Below are 12,214 nucleotides of genomic sequence, written 5' to 3'. Positions count from 1 at the left end.
GCCCAAGTTTCATGGCCTACCTGCTCAAGAGCCTATCAAGCACTTGAGAGATTTCCAGGCAGCCTGTTCTACTGTCAGGCGTGATGGCACTGATGAAACTTCAATTCTGCTGAAAGCTTTTCCGTTCTCTCTTGAGGGAAAAGCAAGAGAGTGGTACTACACTCAACCTCTAGCAAATGTATCCAACTGGGATACACTCAGAAAGGAGTTTCTGGAGAAATTCTTTCCATCTGAAGTTACTGATAAACTGAGGAAGGATATCTCTACAATTGTTCAGGATGACAATGAGACTCTCTTTGAATACTGGGAGCGCTTCAATAATCTTCTGGAAGCATGCCCCCACCACATGATTGACAAGATCGTGCTACTCAGCTATATCACACAAGGTTTGAGGCCCCAAGATAAGACCACATTGGAAAGTGCTAGCAATGGGTCTATGAAGAAGTACAAGACCACTGATGAAGCTTGGCAATTGATCAGTGATTTAGCTGAATCTACTCGGAACCACAGACAGAAGCAAGGCCGTTCAAGGGCCGTTGCAGAAGTATCTTCTGGCATAGAGACTGCTGCTCTAAATCGAAGCATCTGTGAAATGACCAACCTGCTGAAGCAAATGCAGTTAAATCAACAAGCTCAGCAAACTCAACCGCAGCAAAACCAACAACTAGTTCCACAAAGAATTTGCGAAATTTGTGCTGATTACAGTCATTACACTGATGAATGCCCGCAGCTCCAACAAGAAGACAACATGGTGGCATCCGCTCACAACTTCTATGACCGTCCCAACCAATGGTACAATCAAAGTGGACATAATAACCATGGATGGCAGGATAATTCAAACCAGAATTGGAGGGACAACAATAATAGGGGAGGCAGAGATAATCAGGGAAATCAGAGGTGGAATAATTACAACAACAGGCAGCAAAATCAACCTTACCGAGCACCTCACCTGAGGCAAAACCAAGGACCACCGAACAATCAGCAGCAAACCTCTCAATTTACTCATTCTTCTGTATCTTCTAATGAATATTTATTACAAGCTTTTGAGAAAAGACAACTGGCCATGGAAAATACCATCGTGAACAGTATTAACGCCAGTCTGAATGGTTTCACCTCTACTCTGCAAGCTTTTATGACACAACTTGGTTCAGCACAAAATTCCAGTAACCAACCTTCAAGCACCACTGGAATCCCCTCTCAACCATTACCCAATCCAAAGGGAGGCATTAATGCCATCACCCTGAGGTCCGGAACCACACTGCAGGAGAGGAATCAGGAGGAACCAAGCTCACCAGAATACGCCTCAGCTGAAGAGGTGGTAGAAATCGAAGATGTTGAAGAGGAAGAGGATATACAGGACATTGCTGAAGAAGAGATAGCTCAACCACAGGAAGAAGCACAAAAAGGTGCAGGCACCACAGAAAACACTACTCCCATTCCATTTCCACAAATTGCAAGGAAGCCTAGGAAGCAGCTGGAACCTGATCCTAAAATGGTAGAAATATTCAAAAAGGTTGAGGTAATTGTTCCCCTTTTTGATGTTATTCAGCAGGTACCTAAATATGCAAAGTTTCTAAAAGACTTATGTATCCATAAAGACAAAATTAATGAATTAGAAACTATTCCTTTAGGTAGTTCTATATCTGCTTTAATGGGAGGATTACCTGAAAAATGTAGTGATCGAGGTCCTTGCATAGTTAGTTGTACTATTGGTGCTGTAGTAATTTATGATTGCATGTGTGATTTAGGAGCATGTGTCAGTATAATGCCTTTGTCTATATGATGTTTTAAGGCTCCCTCTCTTAAAAAGATCGGCAGCTCATTTTGTGTTAGCAGATAAAAGCATTATTACAGTGGCTGGAGTTGCTGAAGATGTTTTGGTGAACATTAAAGGGCTCACATTTCTCACTGATTTTTATATCTTGGAGATGCCCCATAATGATTCAGATAAGCCATCATCAATCCTACTTAGAAGACCATTCCTGAAGACATCAAAATTCAAATTGGAAGCTTTTTCAGGGACATACTCCTTTGAAATAGATGGCCGCATAGTAATCTTCAATCTGAATGGAGCCATTGACAACCCCCCAGAAGATCGTTCTATCTTCCAATGTGATGTCATAGACGAAAGTGTGGCTGAAGTTCAAAAAGAAGAGTTTGAAGAGAGGCACACTGGACAAGGTCCAAGTGTGGGGACCCTCTTAACTGACAATGAGAACACTTCGCCATTTTCACAAGCCCCAGATAACCCAGAGCCTGCCCATGATCAAAAGTTAGAATTGAAACCTCTCCCTCCACATCTCAAATACGCTTACCTTGAGGATGAGCAGAAGCTTCCGGTTATTATTGCAAGAGAACTGACTTCTCAACAAGAAGAGCAGTTACTTGATGTACTGAGGAAGCATAAGAAGGCAATTGGGTGGAGTTTGGCAGACATAGTGGGAATCAACCCTCAAGTATGTGAGCACAGAATATTTTTAGAAGAGGGAGCAAGACCTGTCCGGCAATCGCAAAGAAGATTGAATCCCACCATCTTGGAAGTTGTCAAAAAGGAAGTGACCAGACTATTAGAGGCAGGTATCATATATCCCATTTCAAACAGTGAATGGGTAAGCCCAGTACAAGTGGTGCCCAAGAAATCTGGAGTCACTATAGTGAAAAATGAACATGGAGAGCTCATAGCAACTAGAGTTCAGAATGCTTGGAGAGTCTGCATTGATTACATGCATCTCAACCAAGTTACTCGTAAGGATCACTATCCACTTCCATTCATTGATCAAATGCTAGATCACCTGTCAGGTAAATCACATTATTGCTTTTTAGATGGTTACACAGGTTATTTCCAGATTCATATAGCTCCTGAGGATCAGGAAAAGACTACTTTTACATGTCCTTTTGGGACTTATGCTTATAAGAGAATGCCCTTTGGCTTGTGCAATGCACCAGCTACTTTTCCAAAGGTGCATGATGAGTCTTTTCTCTGATCTTATTGAGGACTGTATGGAAGTTTTTATGGACGATTTTAGCGTTTATGGTGATTCTTTTAACCTTTGCTTAGATGGATTATCTAGAGTATTAGATAGATGTATTAATACAAACCTTGTATTGAATTTCGAAAAATGCCACTTTATGGTAAAGCAAGGGATTGTATTGGGACATGTGGTATCTAATAATGGTATTTCTGTAGACCCAGCAAAGGTGAATGTTATTTCTAGTTTACCTTACACCTCTTCTGTGAGGGACGTCCGTTCGTTCCTTGGCCATGCAGGTTTCTACAGGAGATTTATTAAGGGCTTTAGTAAGGTGGCACTTCCCTTATCCAGATTACTGCAAAAGGATATTGAGTTCGAGTTCAGTGAGGATTGCAAACAAGCATTTGATAAGCTAAAGACTGCTTTAACTCAAGCTCCAATTGTGAGAGGACCCGACTGGAGCCAGCCATTTGAAATCATGTGCGATGCTTCCAACTATGCAGTAGGAGCAGCGCTGGCTCAGCGTGAAGGTAAGAATCCTTTTGTTATTGCCTATGCGTCTAAGATTTTAGACACTGCCCAGTCCAATTATACTACTACTGAGAAAGAGCTACTTGCTATTGTTTTTGCTCTGGATAAATTCTGGGCTTATTTACTTGGTACTAGAGTAGTAGTGTATTCGGACCATGCAGCTCTAAAGTATCTATTGGCTAAAAAAGAATCCAAACCAAGACTTATACGTTGGATACTGCTGTTACAAGAATTTGATTTAGAAATCAAGGATAGGAGTGGTAATCAAAATTTAGTAGCAGACCACTTGAGTCGCCTTGAACATATTAAGGATGATTCTACTCCTATAGATAATAATTTTCCTTTTGACAACCTGCAAGCAGTATCTGAGGTAGTCCCTTGGTATGCACCTGTTGCTAATTATTTAGTTAGCCGCACATTTCCTCCACATTTTTCTAAACATCAAAGAGACAAGCTGAAAAGCGAGTCTAAATATTATATATGGGATGACCCATATTTATGGAGATGTGGCGCTGACCAGATAATTAGACGTTGTGTACCTCAATCAGAATTCCAGTCCATTTTAGAGGCCTGTCACTCATCTGAGAGTGGAGGACATTTTGGCCCTCAACGAACAGCTAGAAAGATCTTAGACTGTGGATTCGGTGGCTTACTCTTTTTAGAGATGCTGCTGAGTTTTGTAAATCTTGTCACCCATGCCAGAAATTTGGTAACATATCCAAGAGGGATGAGATGCCTCAACAATATATGCTTTTCTGTGAAATTTTTTATGTTTGGGGCATTGACTTCATGGGTCCATTTCCAAATTCTCGTGGATATTTTTATATATTGTTAGCTGTAGATTATGTTTCCAAATGGGTAAAAGCAATTCCTACCCGCACTGATGATGCTAACACTGTTGTTTCCTTTGTGAGAAACCATATTATATGCCGCTTTGGATCACCACGAGCGATCGTGAGCGATCAAGGCACCCATTTTTGTAACAGGAGACTAACAGGATTGATGAAGAAGCATGGGATAATCCATAAAGTTGCAACAGCTTACCATCCCCAAACAAATGGGCAAGCCGAGGTGTCAAACAGAGAAATTAAATGTATCTTGCAAAAGATAGTAAAGCCTCACAGAAAAGACTGGAGCACCAGACTACAAGATGCACTGTGGGCATATAGAACAGCATACAAGACACCCATTGGGATGAGTCCCTTCCGTTTAGTTTATGGAAAAGCTTGTCATCTTCCAGTTGAAATCGAACACAGAGCCTTCTGGGCAGTTAAAGAGTGCAACATGGAAATTGAGAAGGCCGGAGCTGAAAGGAAGTTGCAACTGCAGGAACTGGAGAACCTTCGTGAATACTCCCATTGATAAACCACTATTTTATAGTTTATATTGTGTTTAATTGTGTGGTTTTGTCATGATCCTTACCCACTTATTCATCAATTTAGCATGCATTTAGATTTCCTTCCTGAATTTATTACGTTTGAAAATTTCTTCCTAGAGACTTTAATTATTTAATTTTAATTCTCCTTTATTCCATTCGATGCCATAATCTGTGTGTCGAGTGTTTCAGGCTTTATAGGGCATGAATGAGACGGAGATTGGAGAGGAAGCTAGCAAAAATGGAAGGAACACAAGAATTTGAGGAGATAACCAGCAAAAAATGACGCGGTCGCATGGCTCACGCGACCGCGCGAAGGATCGCAAATCGCAGTGACGCGGCCGCATGGCTTGTGCGGCCGCGCGGATTGGAAAGCACAAGCAACGCGGTAGCTTGGATGACGCGAACGCGTGAAGAGGAAAGCGCAAGCGACGCGTCCGAATGGACGACGCGATCGTGTGACATGCGCGATCTGCATAATCTGCAGAATCCGAAACCAGTGATTTTGGACCCTATTTCGGCCCAGTTTTCGGCCCGGAACAGCAGACTAGAGTCGGAGAATATGCAGAAACAACAGAGACATTCATTCATTCAGTAGTTTAGATCTAGTTTTTGACTCTCTTAGGTTTTCTCTCTATAGCTTTTTTGAATTTTAACTTTCAATTGGTCTTAGCATTGGAACATTGAGAAGAGTTATTTCCTCATCAAGACTTCATCACTCTAGTTTGTTCTCTTAACTTGGTTTTATTCTTCCATGTTCTTTGTTATGTTCAATTTTGTCATTCAGATACTTTTATGATTAATTAATGCAAGGATTATTTCTTTTTAATTTAATTTCAATTCCAATAATCATGTCTTCTTTTAATTCCCTTTCATGTGCCATGGATTCTTTATTTACAATGCGTGAGTAGTTTCGTTCCTTGATGGGGAATTGATTAAAAGGAACTCTTGAGTTGGAAGGATTGAAGAAAAAATTTGTAGTTGGGTTAATTGTTGAATTGCTATCCTGTCACCAACGCCAATCCCTTTGAACTAAGTGGGTTGTAACTCGTGAACAGATCTGGCATTCCAACTTGTTTGACTTTCTCTTACCTAGTAAGGGATAACCAAACAGAGTAACCATTAATTATAAATCAATCTTAAAAATCATTCCATCAATGATAGAGATTCTAACCAATCAATTCCCAGTCAAGGCTTTTATTTATATTATTTAAAATTCCTCAATTTAAATCCCAATTTACTTAGCTCAACTTTTTGGAATATCTGATTAATAAAACAGCACACTTTTCTGCAACTCGTTGGGAGACGACCTGGGACTTAAAACTCCCAGTAATTTTAATTTAAACTTTCTGTGACATATTTCTAAATTGATAGGCAGATTTTTGGTGAGTTAAGAACTATACTCGCAACGTAACCATTTTAATAAATTTTTAATTCACCAGCTTCTGCACTCCATCACCCCTATCCAGTCACTTCTCTCCCAACATGGCCATTTAAATCTCCTCCTAAGAAAATCTTATCTCCCAAAGGTATGTCTTGAACCAAACTCTCTAGATCCTCCCAAAACCTTATCTTGTGTTGTTCGTCTGAACCCACTTGCGGTGCATAGGCACTAATCACATGGAAAGCACCTCCCTCCACTACAAGTTTGATAGAGATGCTCCGATCTCCCACCCTCTTGACATCCACTACGTCCTTCTTCCACTGCTTATCCACAATTATTCCAAACCCATTCCTATTCTTCACCTTTCCTGTATACCAAAGTTTGAAACCAGAAGTATCTAACTCCCTAGCCTTTGCACCAACCCATTTCGTTTCTTGTAGGCACATAATGTTAATCTTCCTCCTTGTCATGGTGTCCACCACCTCCATGGACTTTTCTGTTAGAGTGCCTATGTTCCATGTCCCAAATCTCAACCTTCTGTCGCTTCGACCTTTACCTTTTACTTTGTGAACTAGCTTATTTACCCTCGTCCGTTTACGAAAATGCGAGAACCCTTGCTCATTTAACACTACATCCGGACACCGATGCAGTGGCTCTTGCTTTGACACTGTACTCGAGCCATACGGTGTGTTGCTTCCAGGCAACGACCTAACTTTAGCGTAATAATGTCTTTGATTCATGTCATGGGGGTTCGGCTATATTTTTATGTTGATTGCCAAAGACGTAACACAATCCTCCTTCTTTATCCGGGCTTGGGACCGGCTATGTACCGTAAGTGTAACATAGATGGTGGACGAAATTGTGATAAAAGGGTTCCAAGCACTGTTAGAGAAGCTCACAACTCCGTTCAACTTAACCAGCAAGTGTACTGGGTCATCCAAGTAATACCTTACGTGAGTAAGGGTCGATCCCACAGAGATTGTTGGTATGAAGCAAGCTATGGTCATCTTGTAAATCTCAGTTAAGTGGATTCATAGGGTCAAATGTAATTGGATTCGATATTTAAAAGATAAATAAAATAAAGGGATAGAAATACTTATGTAAATCAATAGTGGGAATTTCAGATAGGCGTGTGGAGATGCTAGAATCCTTTCGAATCTTTACTTTCTTATTGCTTTCATCCAATCCTTCTTACTCCTTTCCATGGCAAGCTGCATGTAGGGCATCACCATCATTAATGGCTACTTTTAATCCTCTCGGGAAAATGGTCCTATGCGCTGTCACTGCACGGCTAATCGTCTGGAGGCATCACCCTTGTTGATAGCTACATCCCATCCTCTCAGTGAAAATGGTCCAAATGCTCTGTCACAGCACGGCTAATCATCTGTCGGTTCTCAATCAGGTTGGAGTAGAATCCATTGATTCTTTTGCGTTTGTCATCACGCCCAGCCTTCAGGAGTTTGAAGCTCGTCACAGTCATTCAATACCGGAATCCTACTCGGAATACCACAGACAAGGTTAGACTTTTCGGATTCCTGGGATCCTACTCGGAATACCACAGACAAGGTTAGACTTTCCGGATCCCCATGAATGCCGCCATCTATCTAGCTTATACCACGAAGATTCTATTGAGGAATCTAAGAGATATACGCCCGGCCTAGAGTAGAACGGAAGTGGTTGTCAGTCACGCGCGTTCATAGGTGAGAATGATGATGAGTGTCACGGATCATCACATTCATCAAGTTAAAGTGCAACGTATATCTTGGAATAAGAATAAAAGAGATTTGAATAGAAGATAATAATAATTGTATTGAAACTTGAGGTACAGCAGAACTCCACACCCTTAATCTATGGTGTGTAGAAACTCCACCGTTGAAAATACATAAGTGAAAGGTTCAGGCATGGCCGAATGGCCAGCCCCCATGAAGATGATCAAAAGACCGAATGGTCAAAAGACAACTAATACACTAGTAAAAAGTCTTATTTATACTAAACTAGCTACTAGTGTTACATGAGTAAGTAATTGATGCATAAATCCACTTCCGGAGCCCACTTGTTGTATGTTTGGGCTGAGCTTGATCTATCCACGAGCTGAGGCTTTTCTTGGAGTTGAACGCCAAGTTATAACGTGTTTTGGGCGTTCAACTCCGGATCATGACGTGTTTCTGGCGTTTAACTCCAAACAGCAGCATGTACTTGGCGTTCAACGCCAAGTTACGTCGTCAATTTCCGAATAAAGTATAGACTATTATATATTGCTGGAAAGATCTGGATGTTTGTTTTCCAACGCCGTTTAGAGAGCGCCATTTGGAGTTCTGTAGCTCCAGAGAATCCATTTCGAGTGCAGGGAGGTCAGATTCCAACAGCATCAGCAGTCCTTTTGTCAGCCTTTTTCAGAGTTTTGCTCAAGTCCCTCAATTTCAGCCAGAAGTTACCTGAAATCACAAAAAAATACACAAACTCATAGTAAAGTCCAGAAATGTGAATTTAACATAAAAACTAATGAAAACATCCCTAAAAGTAGCTTGAACTTACTAAAAACTACCTAAAAACAATGCCAAAAAGCGTATAAATTATCCGCTCATCACAACACCAAACTTAAATTGTTGCTTGTCCCCAAGCAACTAAAAATCAATTAGGATAAAAAGAAGAGAATATACTATAAATTCCAAAATATCAATGAATATTAATTCTAATTAGATGAGCAGGACTTGTAGCTTTTTGCTTCTGAACAGTTTTGGCATCTCACTTTTTCCTTTGAAGTTTAGAATGATTGGCTTCTCTAGGAACTTAGAATTTTGGATAGTGTTATTGACTTTCCTAGTTAAGCATGTTGATTCTTGAACACAGCTACTTATGAGTCTTGGCCGTGGCCCTAAGCACTTTGTTTTCCAGTATTACCACCGGATACATAAATGCCACAGACACATGACTAGGTGAACATTTTCAGATTGTGACTCAGCTTTTGCTAGAGTCCCCAGTTAGAGGTGTCCAGAGCTCTTAAGCACACTCGTTTTGCTTTGGATCACGACTTTAACCACTCAGTCTCAAACTTTTCACTTGGGCCTTCATGACATAAGCACATGGTTAGGGACAGCTTGATTTAGCCGCTTAGGCCTGTATTTGATTTTCTTGGGCCCTCCTATCCATTGATGCTCAAAGCCTTGGATCCTTTTTACCCTTGCCTTTTGGTTTTAAGGGCTATTGGCTTTTTCTGCTTGCTTTTTCTTTTTCTTTCTATTTTTTTCGCCATTTTTTTTGCAAGCTTTTCTTCTTTTTTTTTTCACTGTTTTTTCTTGCTTCAAGGATCAATTTTATGATTTTTCAGATTATCAATAACATTTCTCTTTGTTCATCATTCTTTCAAGAGCCAACAATTTTAACATTCATAAACAACAAGATCAAAAATATGCACTGTTCAAGCATTCATTCAGAAAACAAAAAGTATTGTCACCACATCAATATAATTAAATTAAATTCAAGGATAAATTCGAAATTCATGTACTTCTTGTTATTTTGAATTAAAACATTTTTCATTTAAGAAAGGTGAAGGATTAATGGGATTATTCATAACTTTAAGACATAGTTACTAACTACTAATGATCATGAAGTAGAGACATAAAACATAGATAAACATACAACATAAAAACCGAAAAGCAGAAAGAAATAAGAACAAGGAATGAATCCACCTTAGTGGCGTCTTCTTCTTGAAGGACCAACAATGTCCTTAAGCTCTTCTATGTCCCTTTCTTGCCTTTGTTGCTCCTCCCTCATTGCTCTTTGATCTTCTCTTATTTCATGGAGAATGATGGAGTGCTCATGATGTTCCACCCTTAATTGTTCAACATTGTGGCTCAAATCTTCTAAGGAGGTGTTGAGTTGTTCCCAATAGTTGTTGGGAGGAAAGTGCATCCCTTGAGGCATCTCAGGGATTTCTTGATGATGAGCTTCCTCATGCATCTCTTGAGAACCGTGAAGGGTCTCTTTTTCTTGCTCCATCCTCTTCTTGGTGATGGGCTTATCCTCTTCAATGGAGATGTCTCCTTCTATGATAACTCCAGCTGAGTAACATAGATGGCAAATAAGGTGAGGAAAAGCTAGCCTTGCCATGGTGGAGGGCTTGTCAGCTATTTTGTAGATTTCATTGGAGATGACCTCATGAACTTCTACTTCCTCTCCAATCATGATGCTATGAATCATGATGGCCCGATCCACAGTAACTTCAGATCGGTTGCTAGTGGGAATGATGGAGCGTTGAATGAACTCCAACCATCCTCTAGCCACAGGCTTGAGGTCCAGTCTTCTTAGTTGAACTGGCTTGCCTTTGGAGTCTCTTTTCCATTGAGCTCCTTCCACACATATGTCCGTAAGGACTTGGTCCAACCTTTGATTAAAGTTGACCCTTCTAGTGTAGGGGCGTTCATCGCCTTGCATCATGGGCAGGTGAAACGCCAACCTCACATTTTCCGGACTAAAATCTAAGTATTTCCCCCGAACCATTGTGAGATAATTCTTTGGATTCGGGTTCATACTTTGATCATGGTTCCTAGTGATCCATGCATTGGCATAGAACTCTTGAACCATTAAGATTCCGACTTGTTGCATGGGGTTGGTTAGGACTTCCCAACCTCTTCTTCGGATCTCATGTCGGATCTCCGGATACTCATTTTTCTTGAGCTTGAAAGGGACCTCAGGGATCACCTTGTTCTTTGCCACAACATCATAGAAGTGGTCTTGATGGCTCTTGGAGATGAATCTTTCCATCTCCCATGACTCGGAGGTGGAAGCTTTTGTCTTCCCTTTTCCTTTTCTAAAGGATTCTCCGGCCTTAGGTGCCATTGATGGTAGTGGAAAACAAAAAAGATTGTGCTTTGACCACACCAAACTTAAAATATTGCTCGTCCTCGAGCAAGAGAAGAAAGAAGAAAAGAAGAAGAAGAAGAAAATATGGAGGAGAAGAAGAAGTGTAGGTTCGGCCAAGGTATGGAAGAGGGGGTTGTGTTGTGTGAAAATGAAGTAGAATGGAAGGGTATATATAGGGAAAGGGGAGAGGGTAGGTTCGGCCATTTAGGGTGGGATTGGGTGGGAAAATATTTTTGAATTTGGAAGGTAGGTGGGGTTTATGGGGAAGAGTGGATGGATGTGAGTGGTGAATAGGTGATTGGGAAGAGAGATCGAGGTGATTGGTGAAGGGTTTTTGGGAAGTGTGACATGGGGAAGAGTAAAATAGGATTAGAAGGTAAGGTGGGAATATAGTAGGTGGGGATCTTGTGGGGTCCACAGATCCAGAGGTGTCAAGAAATTCCATCCCTGCACCAATTAGGCATGTAAAATGCTTTTGCACACCATTCTGGCGTTTAAATGCCGAGTGGTGCACGTTCTAGGCGTTCAATGCCCATGTAAAGCATGTTTCTGGCGTTGAACGCCAGTTTCATGCTTGTTACTAGCGTTCAGTGCCAGCTTTTCCTCTAGGCACATTCCTGGCGTTCAGCGCCAGAATGTTGCTTGTTTCTGGCATTCAGCGCCAGTTTCATGCTCTGTTCTGGCGTTGAACGCCAGCCAGATGCACCTTACTGGCGTTGAACGCCAGCCTGTGCTTTCTCTAGGGTGTGATTTTTCTTCTGCTATTTTTGATTCTGTTTTTAATTTTTATATTTTTTTCATGACTCCACATGATCATGTACCTAATAAAACACAAAATAACAATAAAATAAAATAAAATAAAAATTAGATAAATAAAATTGGGTTGCCTTCCAACAAGCACTTCTTTAATGTCAATAGCTTGATAGTGGCTCTCATGGGGCCACAAAGGTGATCAGGTCAATGTTGTATAGTCCCAACACCAAACTTAGAGTTTGGATATGGGGTCTTAACACCAAACTTAGAGTTTGGTTGTGGCCTCCCAACACCAAACTTAGAGTTTGACTGTGGGGGCTCTTCTTGACTCTGAAC

The 12,214-nt window shown here is 40.8% G+C and overlaps 1 non-coding gene across 1 annotated transcript; it reads right to left on the bottom strand.

Annotated features, from left to right (window-relative positions):
* Window positions 1-244: 244 nt before the first annotated feature.
* Window positions 245-352, bottom strand: LOC112711436 (small nucleolar RNA R71). Its single transcript, XR_003157488.1, has one exon. It is a non-coding gene; the product is annotated as a small nucleolar RNA R71 (small nucleolar RNA).
* Window positions 353-12,214: the final 11,862 nt, after the last annotated feature.

The sequence above is a fragment of the Arachis hypogaea genome, chromosome 1, assembly GCF_003086295.3.
Source record: "Arachis hypogaea cultivar Tifrunner chromosome 1, arahy.Tifrunner.gnm2.J5K5, whole genome shotgun sequence".
NCBI lineage: Eukaryota > Viridiplantae > Streptophyta > Magnoliopsida > Fabales > Fabaceae > Arachis > Arachis hypogaea.
Note: the sequence above shows the minus strand (reverse complement) of the source record. Positions and strands in the feature narration are given on the sequence as shown.